Genomic DNA, 25,420 nt, shown 5'->3' with positions numbered 1-25,420 from the left:
CAGAGATGTGCTGGTAAATGTTTAACACAGATCTCTGGAGTTGGGGGGTGGAGCTGGGATGGAGAAAAAAAGTCCTGATTTACAGCATTTCTGTGATTTAATTCTGTGATGGTCTCTTCTAAGGCATAAATACTCCTATGATAGCTGATTTCAAACTACCAACATGAATCAACCAGCTGCAAAATTCCTTAAAATTTAACATTCAGCTCTTGGGATCTGGTACCAGTCAGCTCCAGCACACCTCCAACAAAGCTCTGGTTTTATAGTGATAATGATAATGGAAGGACCACTTACTTGGTTCTATTTCTAACCTTTACAGGTAAGACCACTTAACCCCAACCTGAGAATATGACACCATTCCAGGTTCTGAGATTAATCCTGTCCCTAGACCCAGGGAACAAAGGCCTTAAGGTTCACTAACTGAGCACCGATTTCTTCAGGGTTCCTCGAACCCCTGTTCTCTGCCTCGCTCTTTTGTTCTGCTGTTAGAATAGCCAGGCTCCTCAGGGACTGGCTTTCTGGTAATTAAAATCCATCCCAAAACACACTTAGGAATTTATTTTAGTCTAATATTTTATCCAGTTGCACAGGTGAGAACTGAAACACTGAGAGAGGCAGCTGCAGTTGAACCAGGGAAAGCAGGCATGGGGGTAGTGTGAGAAATGCTCATAATGAATAAGCTTCCAGATCTATAGCTGCTATAGAAATGTGTTGTTTCTAAAGACATTGAGCTCCTTTATCTTCTTTTACTTCTGATTTATAAAAGACCAAAAATGCACAAAAGCCTTTGATGCTGAGTCAAAGAAACATCAGAGTTATGTACCTCCCTCTTGAACAAAACACATTCCACTATGATGTCATCAAAGATATACTGAATTCAAAATGTAGCCTAGGAAACTCTTCATGAATAGCTATGATTTTGAAACCAGAATTTAAAAAGTACTGACTCTGGCACAAAAATGAATGAACAGTCATATTCACTCACAATCACAAATCATAGTTGACTGAGCAACTTGCTAACAATTCTGAAAAAATCAACTCAACAGCAGAGAAATAATGAGAATGCATCTGACAAATGAGCTATTATGAAAACCTTTAAAATTATAGTTGTGAAGATCATGTAGTCACATGAAGAATGTTTATGATTTGTAAGGTAAAAAGACATAAAATTGTGTATCGTTAAGAGTATCGTTAAGAGTATAAAAATATTTTTAAATGTACATAGGAAAAAGCCCTAGAAGGAGAAAGTTTAAATTGTTATAGTATTATTTTTTCCTTTTTTCTCACTTTCCAAATTTTCTACAACGTAGTTATGTTATTCTTATACTGAAAAAATGTCTAAGTTTAAAACAAATAAATAAATAAATATTTCACAAGCATCCTGGATCCCTAACCAGGACCCTGACCACTCCTCTGAACACCAAGAAAGCCCTGCCCTGAATGGGACCCTCTCTGTGTTCTTGTAAGCCTTGTGGCAGCCCTCATCACATCACTGAAACCAGAAATACACTTCAAATACCAAAAAGACTTGGAGCAAAGTGAGGACATTTGAAGTGAGTCGTTGTCATTTAGGTTTTTTCTCAACTCCTTACTGAAAGGCCAGGCACCCTTCCCTGTCACACTCTCACTGCTATGGAATGCCTCAGCTCGGGGACAGTCTGCTGTGGATCATTCCCTTCCCTTACTATGGTCTCTGGACCTTTGTTCCATTGTTAACTCACTTCCTTACATCTTTAGTCTCTTCAAACCCTTGGGCCTAGAGAAGGACTTGCCCTTCTCCTGGCTTCCCTCAGTTGCTTCCAAACCTCTCCAATCCTCCCCACTCTAGTAAAAGCTTCTCCTTCTTGAGGCTGTTACTCTGCTGTCCCACTTCCATCCTTTCCTGGTAATGTCATTTACTGTCTCCAGAAGGCTTCCTCACTTTCACTGAAGACTTTGGCACATGGCTCACTCTCTCCCTCTTTCTCCCCACCAGCCAAATCCGGGTCAATACTTTATCTGCATTCTCTATCTTATACCTGGGTGGCTAAAACCGCTGAAAAAGCAAACAACCCTGTGAAGTGGAGCTGCTACAAATTTGTGATCTCCCAGCTTGGTACTGTCTCATTCATATTTACTGGAGATGGAAAGAAAGGTCTTTGGTAAACAAAGTAGCAACTTACATGGGGTCTGTGCCACTATAAATTGATTGTCTCTCAGTTCCAAATTCACCCTGCAAATATATGCTCTCTGATAACGGATGGAATTGCTTTAAGCGTTTCTCTGTTAAAGTAAGCATGATGTTAAGCTTTCTCAGTAGACAGCGCTGGAGCAGCATTGCAGGACGAAGGGGCTCTCCGGAGGTTTCTGCCGGTAGCAAGGTGGATCAACAAGGTGGGTGTGAGGACATCTGGTGGTACTCAGCCCAGGCCACTCACCCAGAAGGCGCTGTCCCTCAGGGACACTGCACCCCCATCACGGCCTGATGATCATGTCTGTGCTGCCCTCTCCATACAGACCTCGGGCCTCCTGCTGGCACTGACTCCCTGATTGAACCCACTCCCCTCCCCAGGGGTGTTTCCCATAGTCCTCTCAATGCTGTGCTCCTCCCAACCTCACATTCCTCCCCATAGGGACACCAGGTGTCCACCCGGGCTGCAGGAGGCCTGGTGTCCCACTCCTACTGCACTGCAAACCCACGCAGGGGCCACCAGCTGTGGCTCGCCAGCCCTGCCGGTGCTGCAGAGGGCTCATTACTGCTTGTCTCTGACTGCGGACCAGCTCTGGCCAGCAAATCAGCAAACTTCTCTGCCATCCGGTGGGTTCAGACACACATATTTCCAATGAGATATGAACCGCACACTTAGGGAGAGGGCCCCCTTCCAAGTTTGCCCATCTCCTTTGGCCCTAGGATACCGTAACAAGTATTCTTAAAAACTAAAGTTACTCTACTATCACAGTTTAATAATTCTTTATATTAAACTACCCCTGTTTAAATCACCATGTGGTTTCAATCTCCCAACTGAATCCAGACTGCTAGAATCCAAGAACCAGTCACTTTATTTATACAGAGGATGGAACTTGTCAGTGGAAGCTTTGTCTGCTTCCATGTCTTGACATCCTACCTAGTCTTCCTCCTATTGCTCTCTATTTCCACCCCCCACCACTTCACTGAATATATTCTCTCCGGGATCACCAATGACCTTGTTGCTAATTCTAATGGACGGCATGTTGGACCTCATCTGATTTGACGGGTCTGCTCCATCTGACACTGACTGGTTGCCTTCATTTTGTGACACAACATTTCCTGGTTTCTTCCTATTTCTTTGACAATTCTTTCTCAGTCTCCTTCACTGGCACTTCTCTCTGCCTGTTTCTTCAATGTTGATGTTTGAGGGCTCATTACTGCTTGTCTCTGACTGCGGACCAGCTCTGGCCAGCAAATCAGCAAACTTCTCTGCCATCCGGTGGGTTCAGACACACATATTTCCAATGAGATATGAACCGCACACTTAGGGAGAGGGCCCCCTTCCAAGTTTGCCCATCTCCTTTGGCCCTAGGATACCGTAATGAGTATTCTTAAAAACTAAAATTACTCTACTATCACAGTTTAATAATTCTTTATATTAAACTACCCCTGTTTAAATCACCATGTGGTTTCAATCTCCCAACTGAATCCAGACTGCTAGAATCCAAGAACCAGTCACTTTATTTATACAGAGAGGATGGAACTTGTCAGTAGAAGGTTTGTCTGCTTCCATGTCTTGACATCCTACCTAGTCTTCCTCCTATTGCTCTCTATTTCCACCCCCCACCACTTCACTGAATATATTCTCTCCGGGATCACCAATGACCTTGTTGCTAATTCTAATGGACGGCATGTTGGACCTCATCTGATTTGACGGGTCTGCTCCATCTGACACTGACTGGTTGCCTTCATTTTGTGACACAAAATTTCCTGGTTTCTTCCTATTTCTTTGACAATTCTTTCTCAGTCTCCTTCACTGGCACTTCTCTCTGCCTGTTTCTTCAATGTTGATGTTTTTCCAGGATTCTGCGCTTGGTCTTCCTCTCACTCCCTGTAATTTCTTGTGTGACTTCTTCTCTTCTGGTGGTTTCACCTCTCGTTTACACAAGACACAGTCCAGATCTGTATGCTTCACTTAGATCTCCGATCTGAGCACTATCTTTCCTCTACACATTTTCACCATGACTCACAGGCATTTCAAACTCACCGTTCCCAAACTCAAATGATCCTATTCTCTGCCAGATCTATTTTCCTCCTCCATTTTCTGCATCAGTGAATAATACCACCAGTCACCTTGCCCAAGGCAGGCACCTGGCTGTTATCTCACATTTTCTTTCCCTCTCTCACTTTCAAAATCCATCAGTCACAAAGTCCTATTGATTCTCCCTCCTGAATAGCTCTTGAATCTTCCAACTTCTTTTCATCTCTATGACCCATATTTTAGTTAGGGGGTGAAATCTGAATGAGCAAGTAGGAAACTTGTTCAGAAAATAAGTGGACAACATGAGAGGGTGCCTTCCAGATGGTGGTTACAGCTTCTGCAAGAGCAGAGAGGCATGAAGCAGTGCAATCTGAGTCCATGTTTTCTTTACCATACCTGCCATATGGTTAGTTTTATGCATCAACCTAGCTAGGCTATAGTACCCAGATATTTAAAAAAACACTAATCTAGGCGTTGCTATGAAGATATTTTGTAGATGTGGTTAACATCTATAATTAGTGAACTTTAAGTAAAAGGAGATTGTCTTCAATAATATAGGTGGGCCTCACCCAATCAGTTGAAAACTGAAAAAGTAAAAACTGAGTTTTCCTGGAAAAAAAGATATTCTGCCTCAAGACTACAACATTAACTCCTTTTTGAGTTTCCAGCCTGCTGGCCTGCTCTACAAATTTCAAGCTTGCCAGTCCCAACAACTACACCAGTCAATTTCTTTTAAAAAAAAAAAAAATATATATATATATATATGTTATTTATATATATTTGTATGTGATACATATAAAAGACCCTATCTATCTATCTATCATTTCCCTGGAGAACCCTGATACATCTGTAAAATTCCTTCACTTGGCCTACTTGAATACTTGATGGCCAAGCCAATGGACAGATCTATCTCAGAGTTTCAGATTCTGCCATTTAAATTCACCCACGTTCAGCTAAATCACAAGATATGAAGACCAAAGATCATGTTTTTCATATTCTATGTATGAAGTCATGTGACATTTGTGATAAGAACTGTACTTTTTAACAGCTGGAGAAATACTTTGTTGAAATGTTTGGTTATGAGAAAGAGAAAAAACAAAATATGTCAAGAGAAAACCAGTTTGGTTATCAGTCAATAAATTGGCCTGCCAGTTTCAGTAGAGACTGGTAATTAATTTCTCCTTTGTGGAGAAAAAGAAAAATTAACTAGTTCAACACACGGATGGGAAGAAGTCAAGGCTAAATTTTACTTTTGGCTACTGTCTTAATACCCCCCCCCCTTTTTTTTAAACAGAGAAGCTGTGGGAGCAAGGAGGCAGTGAGAAGTATCTTCCTACTGGCACATTTCATTGAATTTCTGGGGTTGAGAAATAGTAGAAAGAAAAGGTCTTGTCAAGTTAGCAACTGTAGCAGGAAGGAGAACCCATTAATACTGTCCAACTATCTAGTGATTTGAAGAGGACATATTTGAATTAAATTACCCTCCAGAGATGATGTGGACTAGTTCAGTGGTCAACCACATTTTTGCAAATGCAAAGAAGTCTGCTTTATAACAACTCCCCAACCTGAAATGTTACATCATAATCTATACTGAGGGAGTTATATCCAAGCACATGATCTTTACTCAAGAAAAAAAAGGCAGAACCACTGACCCCCAGAAATGGTGCTGTGACTCATGCCAACCCCACAGTGCCTGCATAGAGCTCAGAGGATTCATTCCTTTGTTCATTAGTGAAACATATATTTTAGAAACTTTTTGTTTGTTTGGGCGGGGGAGGGGTGTTTACTCCACTTTCAGGGTAGAGGCAAGGAAGAAAAGCACAGGACTTCTTTTCAAAGATTTATAGTTTTGAGTAGAGACATGCCAATTTTAAATTAAACAAGTAGACTAAAAGACTTTGAGTCTAATATTGTATGACTTAGATTTTTTAGCTTCTTAACAGTTCCTTGTACTTAGAATGTGCATTGAAATACTTATGGAATGCATTACCTGAAATGTAATCCAATTATCAACTGAATTACATTAGAAATCACAAAGTAAGCTCAAGAAAACCATAATAATAGTATAAGAATGGAGAACTGAAAATTTAGGGTAGGATTTAAACACATTAATAACTCTGTCTCAAAAAGGACCTTCTAAATTCCGTTTTCTTATCTGAAGTTTTCAATTAAAATTTGATTTGACCTTTTTCTTAAAGATCTAAATTTGCCAAGCAACCAAGTTTGTAGGTCCTCTGCTAGTCTTATGACAAATGTCAGTGGTCTATTGTGGAAAGTTCCATTTCTGAGTCTCATCTTACCATTACAACTACCTCACCACCATTTTAATGCTATAAACATTCTGGAAAGGCACAGGAGTCAGCAAAATAAGGTGTAGAGCACTTTCTTAGCACTCAAACATATTTTTAAGTTGAAAGGATAAAAATTAATGAAATTTGCATGGTGGTGGTAATTCTAAAACATTTTTGATAGGAAAGCTAGATCATTACACTAACCTGGAATCCATGAAGGCTATGGTGCTACATATAAATAAAAGGCTTATCTCAAAACTCCACTCGTGGAATCTCAATCTACTCCACACAAAGGCATAAATGATGTTGCCTCAGTTCTGGCATTTGTGGAAATCAAATAATATTGTAAGAGATTTAAGTGCAACGACACAGACTTGGTTATACTGTAAGTATCACAAATGTTCTCATTTAATGGGATATTAAGTCCCTAAGAATAGCATCTTGACATATTGACAATGGCATACTGACACACAACAGGCACTTGAATGTCTGCTAAAAATATTAATTAAACAAGCATGTGATTGCTTTTATGTAATGGGGAAAACTTTCTCAGATTCTTTCATTATTTGGCAGTTGTTGGTCACAATTAGCACAAAAATTGGTATTTCAGCTCAGTTCCAGTTGAAATAACCATCCACTATTGGAGGTCCAGCCATGCGTTGGTTCTGCATTAGTTACACATTAATGAAGGATTGTTTGGCAGTGCTGTCAATTCTGGACCCTCAAATAATTTATACAGTCATTCTATCCATTGCTGAATTACCAATGCTATAGGTGGATTTGCAACTGAGAGACCCTCCGTCTTTTTTTATGACTGCACCATCCCCAGAAAGGAGGGAACTGCAGGGGCACTATTTGCATCTTGGTAGCAGCTGAAGTCTTGCCAAGAGCCTTTCTCAGGAATGGCTGCTGTGAGGATGAGTCATCACCCTCATTTGGAGGGGGGTGAGGATGGTGGCTAAGAGCGTCTCAGCTTAGCCTCTGTTCCAGAAGGAGGGAGGATACTGAAAGTAGAAGGAGTATGATGGGTGAGAAAGAAACTGCACATAGCTGTGGCTATCAGCTCCTAAAAGGTTGGGCTGTTCTCAAGTGTCACCAAAAGAGAACCAAAGGTAAAGTCTGTGGACAACCACAGACATAACAAGAGGCTGGGAAACAAGACTTGGTCAAAAGGTTTAAGGACTGGGATGATTTATTCTAAAAAGAGACGCTGAGCAAGATGTATTGGGGGCTATGTATGACTCAGTAGGAGGAAATAATTCTACGGTTGACTGAACACTTACGCAATGAGCCAGGCATTTTCACATACTTGATCACCATTTTGTCTTAATACTAACCCTAAGAAGAATCACCTAATGGATGAAGAAACTGAAACTCTCAAAAGTTAAGCAATTTATTCAAATCACACAGCTAATATGGACAAAGCTGGGATTTTCTTTCAAGTCAGCTTGACTGCCACAGCCTTTCCCTACATGGCAGGGATTGCTCTGTAAAGTACCCTATTCACAGATGGGTTATGATCCCAGAAGGGTAGGAGGTGGTCTGTATAAACATCTGATACAGCCTCTAGTTGCCTTGTGTCGGCTAATGGCAGCACCAATTACACCTCTCTTTATTCCTTCCTACCCAAAATAGATGTCACACTTATTGCCAGGCTATAGAAGGACTTTCAATTCAACTCTCTCAGTGACTCCAAGACATAATGGTGGTTTCTACATACAAACACACACCCCTCTCAAAGCTTTTGGATCGAGGTCATATACTTTAATAAAACAGTCAGTGCTTTCCAGTAAAGAAACATAAGACCCTGACTTGGTAAACGTTTCCTGGAGAGTTAGAGAAGAAAATGAAATTGAAATAGTCACTACCATAAAGGTGCTTCAGGCAGAGTCCAATAATGGTAAATCAATAACAATCGCCCTCATCACATCCTGGAGCCACATGTAGCACCATAACAAAATAATATTAGCTTAGGTCTGACATTCCCAAAAACAGGAAAAGCAGATAGGAAAGGACAGGCAGATGATAGGAAACTGGGGTCACCTGGTCCAGTTCCTACAGCATTCATGAGCAATCTGCCACCAAATGATCTTGGTTTAGACAAAACCAGGATTAGAGTCTTTATTTCCCAACTACTCTAAGATTATCCCTTTAGGCTCCCATACAGTATTAGTGCTTCCCCGGTCCCAGAAAATGTCAAGACTCACTCCCATTTACTCTCATTTATTCAATTTCTTCAGGTCAAATACATGAGCTCTACTGTCAGTCATCTTTCCATTTATATTCCCAGCTTTAGTCCCATATATCCTATGATCCAGCCCCACACCACTCCATGCTGTTTCCTGAACACTCCACACATGCTCACGCCTACGGACTTTTGCTCATGCACTTTCCAGGGCCTGGAATTTCCCCACTGCTTAAACTGGCAACTCCTATTCACCCTTCAAAACCCAGCTCAAAATAGTCATCTCCGTAAAAACTTCCAAACCCTGTGGTCAGTGGCAATTAATGTATAAATGCAGTGTGGCATTTATCATGATATTATAATTCCCTACTTCCAAAGAAATGCATATGTTTATTACATACACTGATTGTAAGCAACTGTGCCACTTTCTCATCTCTATGCTCTATTCCTTTCTCCGTCACTTGACAGCAGAGGCACTTTCCCTTAGGAAGTCCTTGTGATTCTGGAGCTCTAAGAAGAGTCATGAAGAATGGGAAGCAGGAAGCTAATCTCTTGGGACTTGCTTTGGGTTTAAGACAGAGATAAGTAAGGGAGACTCTGGGTTTCTACCTAGATTATACTCCCCAGGTTACCAGACTTGGAAAAGAGGCAGCAGTTGAGTGCAGAAACCCTTTCTAGAAATGAATCCTACATTTCTTTTTTAACTATCCTGAGACTTGGACTGGAGCTTACATGAGAGTGAAAAAACTTCAACGGCTGCCACACGGTCACATTTAATTAATATTTGTTACATTGGCTTGAACTGAAGAAAACTCTCTTAACAGTATGTAAAGTTTTCATACAGATCTGGTCTTAAGTAAAACTTTCTTATGCAAACCCCCAAAGCTCCTCTACCCATGTCCCATTAGACTCCTGGGGCAAAGCCTCTGAAGGGTCCCTGTTATATGAGAAGGAAGCAGGTGATTTCCAAGCATTATCCCCATGGCCCTGATTAGTTTCTGCAGCTGAGTAGCTAGTTAGCCAGCAGGTGGGGAATGATGAAAGTGAAATTCAGATGCTTGGGGAATAGATTTGAAAATGCCCGAAAGCTCAGGCATTGCCTGGGGAAGGAAGACATCCTGGAAAAATGTTCTGAGAAATTCAAATAAGAATAATTCTGCAGTGTAGACAAGTGGGAGAAAGATATTGGGAGTCTGGAGGCGATTAGGAAGGTGGCCAGACAAAAGATAAAAACTGAAAATTGAGAAAGCACCTAAATCAACTCTGCTTGACTTCTCAAATTTTCTCTAGGCGCAGCCTTGCTAACCACAAGTCTAAGCCCCTAAACTGCTCGTCACAAGTCAGAGAAGCAGGTATGTGACTTATAAAAGCCTGAACGAGCCCACTCTCATCTAAGGGTCCCTTATGTTCTTCCTCCCGAAGCTCATCAGGGATCCCAGCACCACAGAGAGTTAGAACTGCCTGTGACCTGAGCTGCCAGCTGGCCCAGCCCTCGGGGAAAGCAAAGAAAAGTCAAGTCTTAAAGAACTTCAAGAATGTACTCAAGGTCACACTGAAACCCGTAATCTCATTCTGGACTTCCTATGCCCTATACGGTCTTAATACTTGAAAAATACTAAGAAGTTTATACTAAAAATTATTTAATAAAGCACCATATTTTCAAGCATAATATTCCTCCTCTCAACTTCTGAACATAACTTCCTAGGTCATAACCACCCTTTGCCCTGGACAGACCACCTCATCCTTAAACGCCCTAAGGAAGATGTTTTGCTGGTTGAATCTACTGGCTTCATGATGGGTTTGAGAATATGTTTCAGTGCATTCACGCACAGCATAATTTGGCGACCTGAGTTCCAGTCCTGGCAAGGCTCTGTGGTAGCAGCAGCCTCGCTGAGTCTTGATTTTGCCTACTGTAAAATGAGGGCAATAATATTTACCTCGTGGAATTTTTGTGGAGATTAAATCTAAAATGAGCAGAAAACCTTTAGCACGGTGCGAGGCATTAATTCTCATTAATGCTAACGTTATTATTTGCATGCCCTTTCTTTTGCTTACATTGCTTAAAGTTTCCTTATTTTATTTCTTTTATATCAGGTACTCAGTTTCCACCCATGTTTGGTATGTCTTGCTTGGTTTGCTTTGGATCTGTCATTCATTTTTTCAACAATAATCTATGAAGGGCTACTATGTGCCAGGCACTGCTCCTAATAATGGGGATGCAATGCAATAAAAAGGCAGACACAGCTCTTTGCTCTAAAATCTTCTTCCAGGTGACTGTGCTCACTGATGGGGGCTCTCTGATCACTTTGCTCTGACAACATTACGTTTTTAACATAGCAGGTGTGACATCTACTTCATGTCTACATCTCACCACCAAAAAAAAAAAAAAAAAGGTATTTTGGATGCTATTATTTGGGGTATCAATTAGGGCTGCTTTAACAAAGTAAAAATGATTATTTTAAGCAAAGCAAAAATGTATTTCTCTTTTATGTGGAAGTCTAAGCTGTTAGGTGGTTAGGGGCTGCGATGGGGTCATGACTTTTCTACTTGGGTTGTCTAGGGACCAAGATTTTCTCTGTTTTACTGCTTCCACATCTCCTAGGGTGTAGCCTTCATTCACTGGACAAAGTTGGCTCTTACAACCACATCCATTCCCAGAGGAGCTCAAGGGCAGTGTCTTTTTAAGGGCATAACTTGGGAACTGCACACATGCCTTCCACTCTCATCCCATGGACTCCTCAATCATATGGTCACTCTTAGCTCCAAGGGAAGCTGGAAAATGTAGTCTCTAACTGCATAACCACAGGCCCAGCTAAAACTCAAAGACAAGTGGATATTGGAGGTCAACTCTTGGTACCTGTTGCAAACAGAGAGGTGGCTCTCCCGTGAAGGAAACTAGCCAACCAGCTAGAACCTCACAGATACAGGAGCCTCGCTAGACCATGAATGAGAATGACTCCACTGTTATGTAGGAACATGTTCCTGCATCATTCATACACGTGCTCTTTGCATAAACCATGTAATAGGGTATTTTCAGCTTTTGTTAAGAGTTATTTATGTTTTGAGGATGTTTCAGTAGTAACATTGAACTGGCTGTTGCCAGATACTTTTTTAGAACAAAAAAAGCTGTTACAGCCACATCAAATCTAAAATGCATGACATTATTGCAAAGAGAATTACTGCAACCTGTACTCTTCTCAAGGAGCGTGACTGATTAACTCCTAGACCTATTGGACCATGAGTAATTTCCACCAGTCAGATCTCAGTCACTAACAGACTTGTTAGTTTACTTTATCTCTCAGAACAAAAACCATAGTAATAGATGTTGTAGCATTTTATGTGAGCAACATATATATGCATAGATACAAGAAATTGGCCAATTTTCAATTACTGAAAAAAGGTATGACCTTTACAAAATTATCTCCTACTGGAGAGACAAGAACATTTGACTCTCTCTATATAAAAACTTAAATTCAGTAACTTTGGACAAACACAATGTGGCCACATATATAACTTTCTCTTAGTGCTTTGCTAGCCCCAGAGTTGCTTCTGTTTACACAGTACTATTTAGCTATCACCTTGAATGAGAAACTGAAAAATGCCAGAGGAACATCAAGTTTTCTATCATTGCACACTAAGGCCCTGTGACATCACCAATACTTAACATCTATTGAACTCTTACTATTCCAAGCACTTTACATAGATCATTTCATGGGATCCTTACAATATCCCCATGAGTTACGTACCATTAACCGATTTTATAGGTGAGAAAACTGACCCACAGAGCTGTTAGGTAACTTTCCCTGAGTCATCCAGCTAAAAGGTGGCCGAGTCTGGCTTCAAAGGCCACACCCTTGACTACACAACTTTGCCTCTTGAATAACATATGGCCTCTGCTGACCCCTTTACTTGTTGTCACTGCCAGCTCTGCAATCTAAGCTCCAGTTACAATGAACCACTTGCATTCCCTGACACATGTCCTGTTTCTCCTTGCCTCCTTTTCTTGAAATGCCCTTCCTGCAGCCTCTTCACCTGGATAACTTCCACTTATTTTTCAGATCTTGCTTAGATAGCTTCAGCAACCAGCAATAAGTCTTCCTTGCCATCACCTACGTCCAACATAAAGTCCAGGATGGGTCTGTCATTTACGCACTTCCATTGACCCTATACTTCCACATATCTGAATCCCCTATCCTTTACGTATTTGTATGTTCTCTGGGAAAGAAAGATGCTTGAATGCAAGAATTCTGTCATGACGGCAGCATTGTGGCTTACACATGGGAATGTATACAGGGATGGATCAGGAGACCTGACACTTAAAAGGGATGTCTCCCATACTCAAGGGAAGTTTCTATTTTTCTAAAAAGATTGCCACTGAAAGAATATATGTTTCACAAGAACAGGGACATTTGTCAGTTTTATTCTCTGATGTACCACTAGAGCCTAGAAAAGGGCCTGGCACCTTGGAAAAATTCAATAAATGCTTGTTGAATGACACAACAAAATAAAACTCATCTATATTTGTTAACAATGTCATTTAGTTGGAAAAATGTTACAATGAAAAGCATTTTTACATTAGTGTTTATCTAGAGTTTCCCAATCCTCATCCTCTTATTGGATACAGATATGAATTAATTATTGATTTTATTTTTTACTGTGGTTTACAAAGATGCATGTATGCAGACAGATTTTGATAAATACATACTATTTTACATGTTTGAAGAACTTCCAAGAGTACATTCTAAATTATTCATAATTTTTATTCAAAATAACACATACAGATAGTAAAAAGTGGGGCAATAAAAAAAATACCCATGATCATCTCACCAGAGTGACAATCACTTTTAATGCTTTGGTAACCTTCAAGTCCTCACATTATTTTCATTTTTTTTCTCTCAATCTGTACACATACATGATATATGCATGATATGTGTGTTATATATATCATATATGTACAGATTGAAAGAGAAAATACATATATTTACACTTATGTATATATACATGTATTTAAATATACACACACACATACACATATATATGGTTTTGCAAATGTATTATACATACATTTTTATAAATTCCTTAATTCACTTAACAATTTATTATGAACATGTTTCCGTGCCAGTAAACATTTTTCCGCACTGCCATTTAACCAACTTTATGGATTTATCCCCTACTAGACAGTAATCAACTTGATATATCTGGTCCAATGGTTTATTCCAAGTGAGGATAAACACAGCAGGCCTCAACAAATACCTGTCGAATGGATGAGTGTTATATTTAAATCTCTAAGCATATCCTTGGTGATTTTCACTGGATGCATTTTTTTTCAGGCCTAATGTCTCAGTAGGGGCTCATTCACCTTTGAGTGATAGACAGCTACCTGAGCTACCTCAACTACAGTAGGTGAAAAATACTGACAAAGAAACAAGAGTCAGGAGCCATAGCTGGACCTCCTGCGGGACAGAAATCAGGAAGCCCCCACTCTGGAACTCCACTGGAATCCTTGCCTGCTCCTCTATGCGCCCAGCTTTATTCTGGTCTCTCAATACAGATCAGTTTTCTCTGCTCTGTGGACAAGCAACGCTGTGACAGAACTAGACTCTCAGCTTACATATTTTTGTTCAAGCAATGAACGGAGTAGAGCTAGCACCTCTGAGTCCCATCTTGACCATTATAGGAGAGAGAATCTGGGTCGGGGTCCATGCTGGGTTCAGTCTTCTCTTAGCAGGGAGACAAAACAGAAGGGAAGGGAAATATGTCAGTGAGAAGGGACGTATCTGAGAAGGAGGGTCATGAGCCACTTATGTTAGAAATAATTCAATATAATTAACCCCAGGTGTATGTCTTGGAGAACAGCAGAAATGAATAGGAGAGTAGATGCTACTAGAATTGAGGCATACAACAATTTTCCACAAGCATTTCCAGTAATAACGTATCTGATGGCTTTGTGTCTCAAAGGGCCTGACCTCTGCAGAAACGTGAAACAAGTCAAGTCAGTCATCTGTGCTGTGCCAACTTCGATTTCAGAGTCCTTCTCCCTCTGCTCAGTTAGCCCCCTTTCTCCCTGCCAAGCACAAGCCCAAACCACTACCCCCCTTCCCCTGGAAGCCTCCCTCCAACTCTCATGAAATAATATTCTGTTCCCTCAGAACTCTGTTCTCTCTCTGCAAATTTAATACACAAGGTCTTTACTAAGTTAGCAACTGCAGTGACTTATTTACATATACCTCTTCTCCTTCCAGAAAGGATTAAGGGCAGCTTATGAAGATACCTAAAATAAAGGAAGATAGCTTAAGTGAAAGTAGGAAAGAAAAACAATGGTAGGAACATAAAATGAAGCCAGGGATAAGGCTAATTTTAAAAAGGTTTCTTTCTACCCATAAAGTCCTATGAGTTTTCTGTGAATAGGTTATTAATTTGGCTCAACATCTAAGCAACAAGAACTAAAAGAGAAATCTAATCAATTGAGCAATTCATAGTGTTTGAATGGTATAAACAGACCAATTGCTCGAAAGTAATTCTTAGAATTAAGACTAAAATAGAATTGCTCTTATGATCCTACAAAGTTTAATATCATTAAAAAATGCCCTCATAAAGATAAGCTTATTCAGGCCTCAGTATAGCTGATAATATCACAGCCAGGGCTGAGGTAAAGGGTCAAGCATGCTAGGCATTTACCAAGGTTGTTACTTTACAAGAATCATTAAAACACCGTCTTCAACAAATTGGAAACTCAGTGCCAGTCAACTCAGATTTTTACCCATGACTTCATGTGTATCTGGTAAAACACAAGTTGAACTCACCAAGTGCGAATCTGCTGAAGAAAACTGCTCTTGGGTCAAAACCACACCTTATCTCTAATTCAGTTTAGTCTGTTGTGGTATCTATGAGTAAGTTCTTTAGTACAGGGGTTTCCAACTGGTCCGTGGCCTTTTAGGAACCAGGCCGTCCATAAGGAGGTGAGCAGCGGGCGAGTGAGGGGAGCTTCTTCTGCCGCTCCCCATTGCTCCCCATCACTCACATTACTGCCTGAACCATCCCCTACCCCATCCGTGGAAAAACTGTCTTCCATGAAACCGGTCCCTGCTGCCAAAAGGGTTGGGGACCGTTGCTTTAGTACACTTACAGTTGAGACCAGCCATCTCTCAGAAACTTGAAGCTGAAATTCTGAATCTGAATAATTCATGGCCTTGGTACATATACTGGGAAGGAGCGATTTATTTTATTCACATGTTAAATAATTTAACATACCTCCCAAGAAGCTAATTCCAAAAATTGCATGTAATAAGTACATTTCATAAATTCCTTATTTTAAGCAGGAAGTCATTTCTATTTTATTTCCATTATTAGGAATCATTTTTTACCATCTCCACTAAGTATTAAAAAATACTTTTAGGGCTTCCCTGGTGGCGCAGTGGTTGAGAGTCTGCCTGCCGATGCAGGGGACACGGGTTCATGCCCCGGTCCAGGAAGATCCCACATGCCGCGGAGCAGATAGGCCCGTGAGCCATGGCCGCTAGGCCTGCACGTCTGGAGCCTGTGCTTCGCAACGGGAGAGGCCACATCAGTGAGAGGCCCGCGTACTGCAAAAAAAAACCCAAAAAACAACTTTTAAAACATTGGTTTGATGGAGTGCCCCATGACCGTCTTACCTAGGGCTCACACCTGTCAGTCTAGACCTGGTTATATCAATGCTAAATTCAATAAAAGAAGCTTGGTCTTCCCTGGTGGTTCAGTGGTTAAGAATTCTCCTGCCAATACAGGGGACATGGGTTCAAGCCTTGGTCCAGGAAGATCCCACATGCTGCGGAGCAACTAAGCCCGTGAGCCACAACTACTGAGCCTGCGTGCTAGAGCCCGCGAGCCACAACTACTGAGCCCACTCGCCACAACTACTGAAGCCCACGCGCCTATAGCCTGTGTTCTGCAACAAGATAAGATGCCGCAGTGAGAAGCCGCTCACTGCAACGAAGAGTAGCCCCCTCTCGCCACAACTAGACAAATCCTGCCTGCAAGATTAGATAAGACCTGATGCAGCCAAAAATAAATAAATAAAATAAATAAATTTTTAAAAATTAAAAAAAAATTAAAGAAGCTCTACAAGAGTACTGATGACTTAATGTGCTGCCTCTCCCAGAAGAATTTCGATTAGCAGAAAGAAAAGAGATTCCTATTGTGTAAGTGCCTCTGTATCCATTTATTTACTAGTGCTGAAGTCTAGATAAGATATAACTTGCATGATCATATATTACTAACCAAGTTGGAATCTACCTCAGAAAATCATTACTAGCTGGTTGGATCCCCCACACCCCCCCAAAAAAATGCACAAACAAACCAAAAAGCAGACCAAATGGACAAAAAAACAATGCAAAGAGAGCCTGGAATATCAAGCGACAGTTTTTACCACTCCACATTTGGCTGTGTAATTGGGGTCAGTATTTAATGCCTCCGTCTTCAAGGAAGAAGTAATCAACACTAATCATCCCTTTATCCTTTACAAACTTCACAAACACCTTGTAAGGAAGGATAGTCATCATCTTAGAAAGAGTTCTGATTTCTTTGAAGACTAATTATATTTAAAAATTCAAGGGGGTACAATAAAAGTAATAATCCACAGAGAAACTGAGAGTCCAGAACACTAGCTTCATGATCTCACTAATAAAGTCTGCCAATAGGAAAATATGAACTCGTGGAAGAAGAATAACTTCCCAAATTTTTCAAGAAAATTTTGCCAACTGGTCCTAGTTTGCACATAAAGGAGTAAAAATAAATGTATTTAGAAAAGTATCTGGGATGAAAACACCTGAATCTTCATCCCTAAAAGAATTGTAGGGCCCCTCAAATCTTTTGATAAGTCTACTGCTCTCCTGAGATGTGCGCCTGTAGTAACATGCCCTATGTTCATACAGCAAATGCTGAGAAGAAAAATAAAAACCTATGTGGCTGCGATTTCTTTTTTTAAGAAAAGAAAACCATATTTAAGGTTTCCTGTCCAGATGCATCAGTGAGACACATCTTGCTTGTCTGCCACTATAACATCTGGTCATGATGCACAATTTTATGTGAACCGACAGATTCCTACCACAGGAGGAAGGAACTCAAGCTCCTGAATAGGGAGCTAATTGATGCCACGAAGTATATAAAGGTAGTTTAGGATGATATTTTTCCCCATTTAAGTCTTTTAATTTAATGTTAAATCCATCATAGTTCTTGTTTGGATAACAGGAAGAGATAAATGTGGCACTTTGAGCCCAAACCTGAGTGTTTGAGTATTTTGAGCCCTGTCTCAGAGTCATTTAAGCAAATAAAGAAAATGTCTCTGCTCTATTCTTCCCTTTCAAACTTGTTTCAATAGTCTAATATTCACACTGTCCCTACAGGGTGTTTTGTTTCTAGGCTATGAAGGTTAATGGCGGGAAAGATCACAACTGAGTGTTTTAAAACCTAGGCTTTGGAGTCAGACAGACCTGAGCTGATCTCTGCTTACTGCGGTATGACCTTGGGCAAGCTACCAAATCTTACTAAACTTTGTAAAATGGGATAAATAATAATACCTATCTCATAAGGTGGTTGTAAAAATTAAATGAGAAAAATCATATGAAGTGCTTAAATGGTCCTAAGAACACAATAAATTACTGATTACACGTTAGTTTAAAAATAAGAAGCTGCTAATGGGGGACTTTTCTCCCAATAAAGGCAGACTAGATAACTTGATAATAACTGGGAGACTGGACAAAATATACTTTAAAAAAGTTGCTTGAACACATCAGAAAGCTATGGGGGTAACACCTGGAAAAAGCAAATTCAGAGAGCCTAGCTTTGGGGGGCCTTTTTCCCCAAGGGATTTCTTCTAATTCTGGAAGTGGTAGCTGAGAACCGCAGAAGCCAAGCAGAGCTTTTGTCAGCTTCATGGAGTTAGGGGGACAAAAATTGGAGTTCAAGAACTTCCAAAGGGAGAGGCTTTGGTTGGAAACTAGGAATAACGGCCAACTTGAAACAGGTCCTTGTAGTGATAGAGCCCTAGTTTCAAATTATCCCAATCACAAGTATTTATTACAGTGATCTGGCATTGATAGGGTCCCTACCTGCCTGCAATAATATAAATACTCCCTGGGGGAACAGAAAATCATTCTGGGCTTCACGTCATTTCTATGATTTTTCATACATCCTGTCTGGTGCTCAATCAAAAATAACTAGACCTCACCTCCTTCTTGGATAATTCAGTTCATAATCCATTAGGTAGGGCCTAGCAAAATAGGTGTGTTTGAGGGTGATGGGGCATTAGCACTGGGTGATGGAGACTAAGCAGGGTGAAGAAGGCACCTGTGAAGTAGGGAGAATGATGAAGATGATGGGAGACAGGTTACATGAAGAAGGAAATTACCCAATATATTAACATAATGAAGATGGTAGGAACCAAGTTTCTCCTGTCAGAGAAGAGAATTATAAATATAGAAAGAAAGAAAACTAGAGTAAGTCCTCTGGTGATGGATTAGAAGAGGGGGGAGGGCTCAGTGTGAACTCATGTTTTTCAATATATATAGACTGATACAGAAATAAGTATGAATAATTATGTGAACACACACACACACACACACACACACACATTCTTTAGTTCTGTCCAATGAGAAGGCCTAGGAACAAGACACCCAATATTATTGAGTACAACTGGCACCCAGGTCTTATTTTCTAAATTCCAGTGTCCACTGAAAGGAACCAGAGTTCCTTGGAAAAATGGTTAATTCCAAGTTTACTCAGAGAAAGGACAAGCTGAGTCTGGACTATCTTGTTGGACCATAAAGTACAGAAGTGCTCAAATAATGAGGGGACATGTCAAAAGACAGAAAATGTATCAATTTTCTATTGCTACATAAGAATTTACAACAAACTTAGAAGCTTAAAATAATACATGTTTATTATCTCATAGTTTCTATGGGACAGGAGTCCAGGGACCAATTATCTGAATTCCCTGCTCAGGGTCTTCCAAGGCTGCAATTAAAGTGTCATCTGGCCTGTGTTCTCATCTGAAGGTTTGACTAGGAAAAGACCTACTTCTAAGCTGCCACAGGTTGTTGGAAGAATTAATTTCTTGGCAGCTACTAGACTGAAATTTAAGTTTCCTGCTTGTGACCAACATCAATTCCTAGAGGATCCCTGTCATTCCTTGGTATGTGAACTACTTCCTTCATGGTAGCTCACTTCTTCAAGCCAGAAGGAGCATGAGAGCAGTCTGCTAGGAAGCCAACAAAAACTTGCCACCAAAACAACCTGGCAGTAACATTTTAAGAAAGAAAAACTACAGGGTAACCTCACGCATGATTTGGAGATAAGAATCCTAAACAAAATAGTACTAGTAAACAGACTCCGACAGTCTATAAAAAGGATAATACATCATGACAAAATTAGATTTACAGAACTGCAAGATTGATTTAACATTCAAAAACTGATTGATGTAATTTATCATATTGATAGAATAAAAGGCAAAAAACTCCCCAAATGGTTATCTCTAGAATGTGTAGAAAATCTTTAGATGATATTGAACATCCATTCATGAAAAATACTCGCAGCAAGCTACAAATAGAAACGGTCTTAATTTGATAAAAGGCTATCTACCAAAAAAACTATTACAAACATCACACTTAATGGTGAAATATTGAAAGTATTTTCTCTGAGATTGAGGAGACAATTATACTCTCTACTGCTATCAAACACAAGATGTTCCAAACCAGTTTAATAAAGTAGGAAAAACAAATAAAAAATATACAATTGAAAAGGAAGAAACAAAACCTGTTATTCAGAGACAATATGATTGTTTATAATAAAAATCCAAAAAAATCTACAGATAAATTATTGGAAAAAATAAATGAACTTAGCAAACTTGCTGGATACAAAGTAAAATTTTTAAAAATTAATTGATTTTTACATTCTGACAACAAATGGAAAACAGAATATTAAAAATTTCTATACACAATAGCAAATACAAAAAATCAAATACCTGGGAATTAATCTAACAAAAGTTGTGCATGACTTCTATACATACACACACACACACACACACATTACTAGAAAACATTTAAGAAGACCCAAATAGAGGAGACCTTCAAGATGGTGGAAGAGTAAGACGTGGAGATCACCTTCCTCCCCACAAATATATCAGAAATACATCTACATGTGGAACAACTCCTACAGAACACCTACTGAATGCTGGCAGAAGACCTCAGACTTCCCAAAAGGCAAGAAACTCCCCACATACCTGGGTAGGGCAAAAGAAAAAAGAAAAACAGAGGCAAAAGAATAGGAACGGGACCTGCACCAGTGGGAGGGAGCTGTGAAGGAGGAAAGATTTCCACACACTAGGAAGGTCCTTCGCCCGGCGGAGACTGCAGGGGGCGCAGGGGGGAAGCTCCGGAGCCGCGGAGGAGAGCACAGCAACAGGGGTGCTGAAATCTCTCCCAGCAGCCTCAGCAGCAGCGGATTCAATCTCCACAATCAACGTGATGTACCCTGCATCTCCTGAATAACTGATATTTTGTCTGTATAGTTTTGCTTTTACCATTTTTCCTAGGGTGCTGTCTTTCCGTTTTTTAGGGTTTTTCTTTTTTTTAGTATAGCTTTTAGCACTTGTTATCATTTGTGGATTTGGTTTTTGGTTTGGCTGCTCTCTTTTTTTTCTCTCTTTTATTAAAATTTTTTTTTATTTTTAATAATTATTTTTTATTTTAATAACTTTCATTTTTTTCTCGCTTTCTTTTTTTTCTCCCTTTTCTTCTGAGACATGTGGCTGACAGTCTTGGTGCCCCGGCTGGGTGTCAGGTCTGTGCCTCTGAGCTGGGAGAGCCAAGTTAAGAACATTTGTCCACCAGAGACCTCTTGGCTCCATGTAATATCAAACAGCGAAAGCTCCCCCAGAGATCTCCATCACAACACTAAGACCCAGCTCTACTCAACGACCAGCAAGCTACAGTGCTGGACACGCTATGCCAAACAACCAGCAAGACAGGAACACAACCCCACCCATTAGCAGAGAGGTTGCCTAAAATCATAATAAGGTCTCAGACAACCCAAAACACACCACTGGACGCGGACCTGCCCACCAGAAAGACGAGATCCAGCTTCATGCACCACAACACATGCACTAGTCCCCTCCACCAGGAAGCCTATACAACCCACTGAACCAAACTTAGCCACTGGGGGCAAGCACCAGAAACAACAGGAAGTACGAACAAGCAGCCTGTGAAAAGGAGACCCCAAACACAGTAAGTTAAGCAAAATGAGAAGACAGAGAAACACACAGCAGATGAAGGAGCAAAGTGAAAACACACCAGACCAAACAAATGAAGAGGAAATAGGCAGTCTACCTGAAAAAGAATTCAGAGTAATGATAGTAAAGATGATCCAAAATCCTAGAAATAAAATGGAGAAAATACAAGAAATGTTTAGCAAGGACCACGAAGAACTAAAGAGCAAAAAACAATGATGAGCAACACAATAAATGAAAATAAAAATTCTCTAGAAGGAATCAACAGGAGAATAACTGAGACAGAAGAATGGATAAGTGACCTGGAAGATAAAATAGTGGAAATATCTACTGCAGAGCAGAATAAAGAAAAAAGAATGAAAAGAATTGAGGACAGTCTCAGAGACCTCTGGGACAACATTAAACGCACCGACATTCGAATTATAGTGGTCCCATTGGAAGCTAAACAATACACTACTTAATAACCAATAAATCACTGAAGAAATCAAAGAGGAAATCAAAAAATACCTAGAAACAAATGGCAATGAAAACACAATAACCCGAAACCTGTGGGATGAAGCAAAAGCAGTTCTAAAAGGGAAGTTTATAGCAATACAATTCTACCTCAAGAAACAAGAAACATCTCAAATAAACAACCTAACCTTACACCTAAAGTAATTACAGAAAGAAGAAGAAAAAAAACTCTTATGACTATACTACCCAAAGCAATCTACAGGTTCAATGCAATCCCTATCAAACTACCAATGGCATTTTTCACAGAACTGGAACAAAAAATTTCACAATTTGTATGGAAATACAAAAGACCGCGAATAGCCAAACAATCCTGAGAAAGAAAAATGGAGCTGGAGGAATCAGGATCTTGGACTTCAGACTATACTACAAAGCTACAGTAATTATGACACTATGGTACTGGCACAAAAACAGAAATATAGTTCAATGGAACAGGATAGAAAGCCCAGAGATAAACCCACACACACTTATCGCCTTACTTTTGATAAAGTAGGCAAGAAGAGACAATGGAGAAAAGACAGCCTCTTCAATAAGTGGTGCTGGGAAAACCGGACAGCTACATGTAAAAGAATGACATTAGAACATTCCCTAACACCATACACAAAGATAAAGTGCAAATAGATTAAAGACCTAAATGTAAGGCCAGGCTCTATAAAACTCTTAGAGGAAAACACAGGCAGAACACTCTATTACATAAATCACAGCAAGATCCTTACTGTCCCACCTCCTAGAGAAATGGAAATAAAAGCAAAAATAAACAAATGGGACCTAATGAAACTTCAAAGCTTTTGCACAGCAAAGGAAACCAAAAACAAGTTGAAAAGACAACCCTCAGAATGGGAGAAAATATTTGCAAATGAAGCAACTGACAAAGGATTAATCTCCAAAATTTACAAGCAGCTCAATATGAAAAAACAAACACCCCAATCCAAAAATGGGCAGAAGACCTAAATAGACATTTCTCCAAACAAGATATACAGATTGCCATCAAACACATGCAAGGATGCGCAACATCACTAACCATTAAAGAAATGCAAATCAAAACTACAATAAGGTATCAACTCACACCAGTCAGAATGGCCATCATCAAAAAATTTACAAACAATAAATGCTGGAGAGGGTGTGGAGAAAAGGGAACCCTCTTGCACTGTTGGTGGGAATGTAAATTGACACAGCCACTATGGAGAACAGTATGAAGGTTCCTTAAAAATCTTAAAATAGAACTACCATACAATCCCACTACTGGGCATATGCCCTAAGAACACCATAATTCGAAAAGATACAAGTACCCCAGTGTTCATTGCAGCACTATTTACAATAGCCAGGACATGGAAGCAACCTAAATGTCCACTGATAGATGAATGGATAAAGAAGATGTGGTAAATACATACAATGGACTATTATTCAGCCATAAAAGGAATGAAATTAGGTCATTTGTAGTCATGTGGATGAACCTAGAGCCTGTCGTACAGAGTGAAGTCAGTCAGAAAGAGAAAAACAAAGATTGTATATTAACACGTATATATGGAATCTAGAAAAATGGTACTGATGAACCTATTTGCAGGGTAGGAAAAGAGACAGAGACTAGAGAACGGCCTGTGGACACAGTGGGGGAAAGGGGAGGGTGGGACCAATTGAGAGAGTAGCATTGACATATATACACTATCATATATGCTAAGACGTATATACAGAATCTAAAAAAAAAAAAAAAGGTTCTGAAGAACCTAGGGGCGGGACAGGAATAAAGACGCAGATGTAGAGAATGGACTTGAGGACACAAGGATGGGGAAGGGCAAGCTGGGACGAAGTGAGAGAGTGGCATGGACTTATATTTACTACCAAATGTAAAATAGATAGCTGGTGGAAGCAGCCGCATAGCACAGGGAGATCAGCTCGGTGCTCTGTGACCACCTAGAGGGGTGGGATAGGGAGGGTGGGAGAGAGATGCAAGAGGGAAGAGATATGGGGATATATGTAAATGTATAGCTGATTCACTATGTTATAAAGCAGAAACTAACACACCATTGTAAAGCAATTATACTCCAATAAAGGTGTTAAAAAAAAAAAAGCAGAAGACCTAAATAAGTCATAGAGATGCAAGAGGGAAGAGATATGGGGATATATGTAAATGTATAGCTGATTCACTATGTTATAAACAGAAACTAACACACCATTGTAAAGCAATTATACTCCAATAAAGGTGTTAAAAAAAAAAAAAGCAGAAGACCTAAATAAGTCGAGGTATTTACCATGTTCATGAATTAGAAGACTATTCCAAAGACAGTACTTTTTCCCACATGGAACTAAAGAATCAATGCAACCTCTTATAAAAGCTCAGGGCTTTTGGTTTGTTGTAAAAATAAACAAGCTAATTCTAAAATGTATATGGAGATGCAAGTGACTAAGAATGGTTAATATACTCTGAGAAGACAACAAGGTGTGAAGGAGACTTACTCTCCCAGTTATTATAAAGCTACAGAAATTTAGACAATGTAGTAATAGCAATAGCTCAAGGACAGACAAAGTGACCAAGGGAACAGGATAGAGAATGAAGAAACAAACCCACACATATATGGGCATTTGATTGTGACAAAGCAACACTATGGAGCAGTGGTTAAGCGAGGATCTTTCAGTAAAGGATGCTGAGCCCACTGATATTAATACAGAAAAACAATGAAACTTAAGGCCTCACACCATACGCACAAAAATAAATCCCAGATGGATTGCCAATTTAGTGCAAAAGGCAAAACAGTAAAGCTTCTAGAAGATGACATAGGAGGATATCTTCACGACCTTGGGGTAGGGTAAGATTTCATAATCAGGATATAAAAGGACTATCTATAAAGGGAAAGACTGATGTAGACTACCCCGAAAATAAAAACTTTCATTCATCAAAAGTCACCATTAAGAAAATAAAAGGCAAGGCATGTAGTGAAAAAAAAATGTGTGTGTGTATATATATATAATT

The sequence above is a fragment of the Neophocaena asiaeorientalis genome, unplaced genomic scaffold, assembly GCF_003031525.2.
Source record: "Neophocaena asiaeorientalis asiaeorientalis breed wild unplaced genomic scaffold, Neophocaena_asiaeorientalis_V1.1 scaffold546, whole genome shotgun sequence".
NCBI lineage: Eukaryota > Metazoa > Chordata > Mammalia > Artiodactyla > Phocoenidae > Neophocaena > Neophocaena asiaeorientalis.
This window is presented reverse-complemented; position numbering follows the sequence as displayed.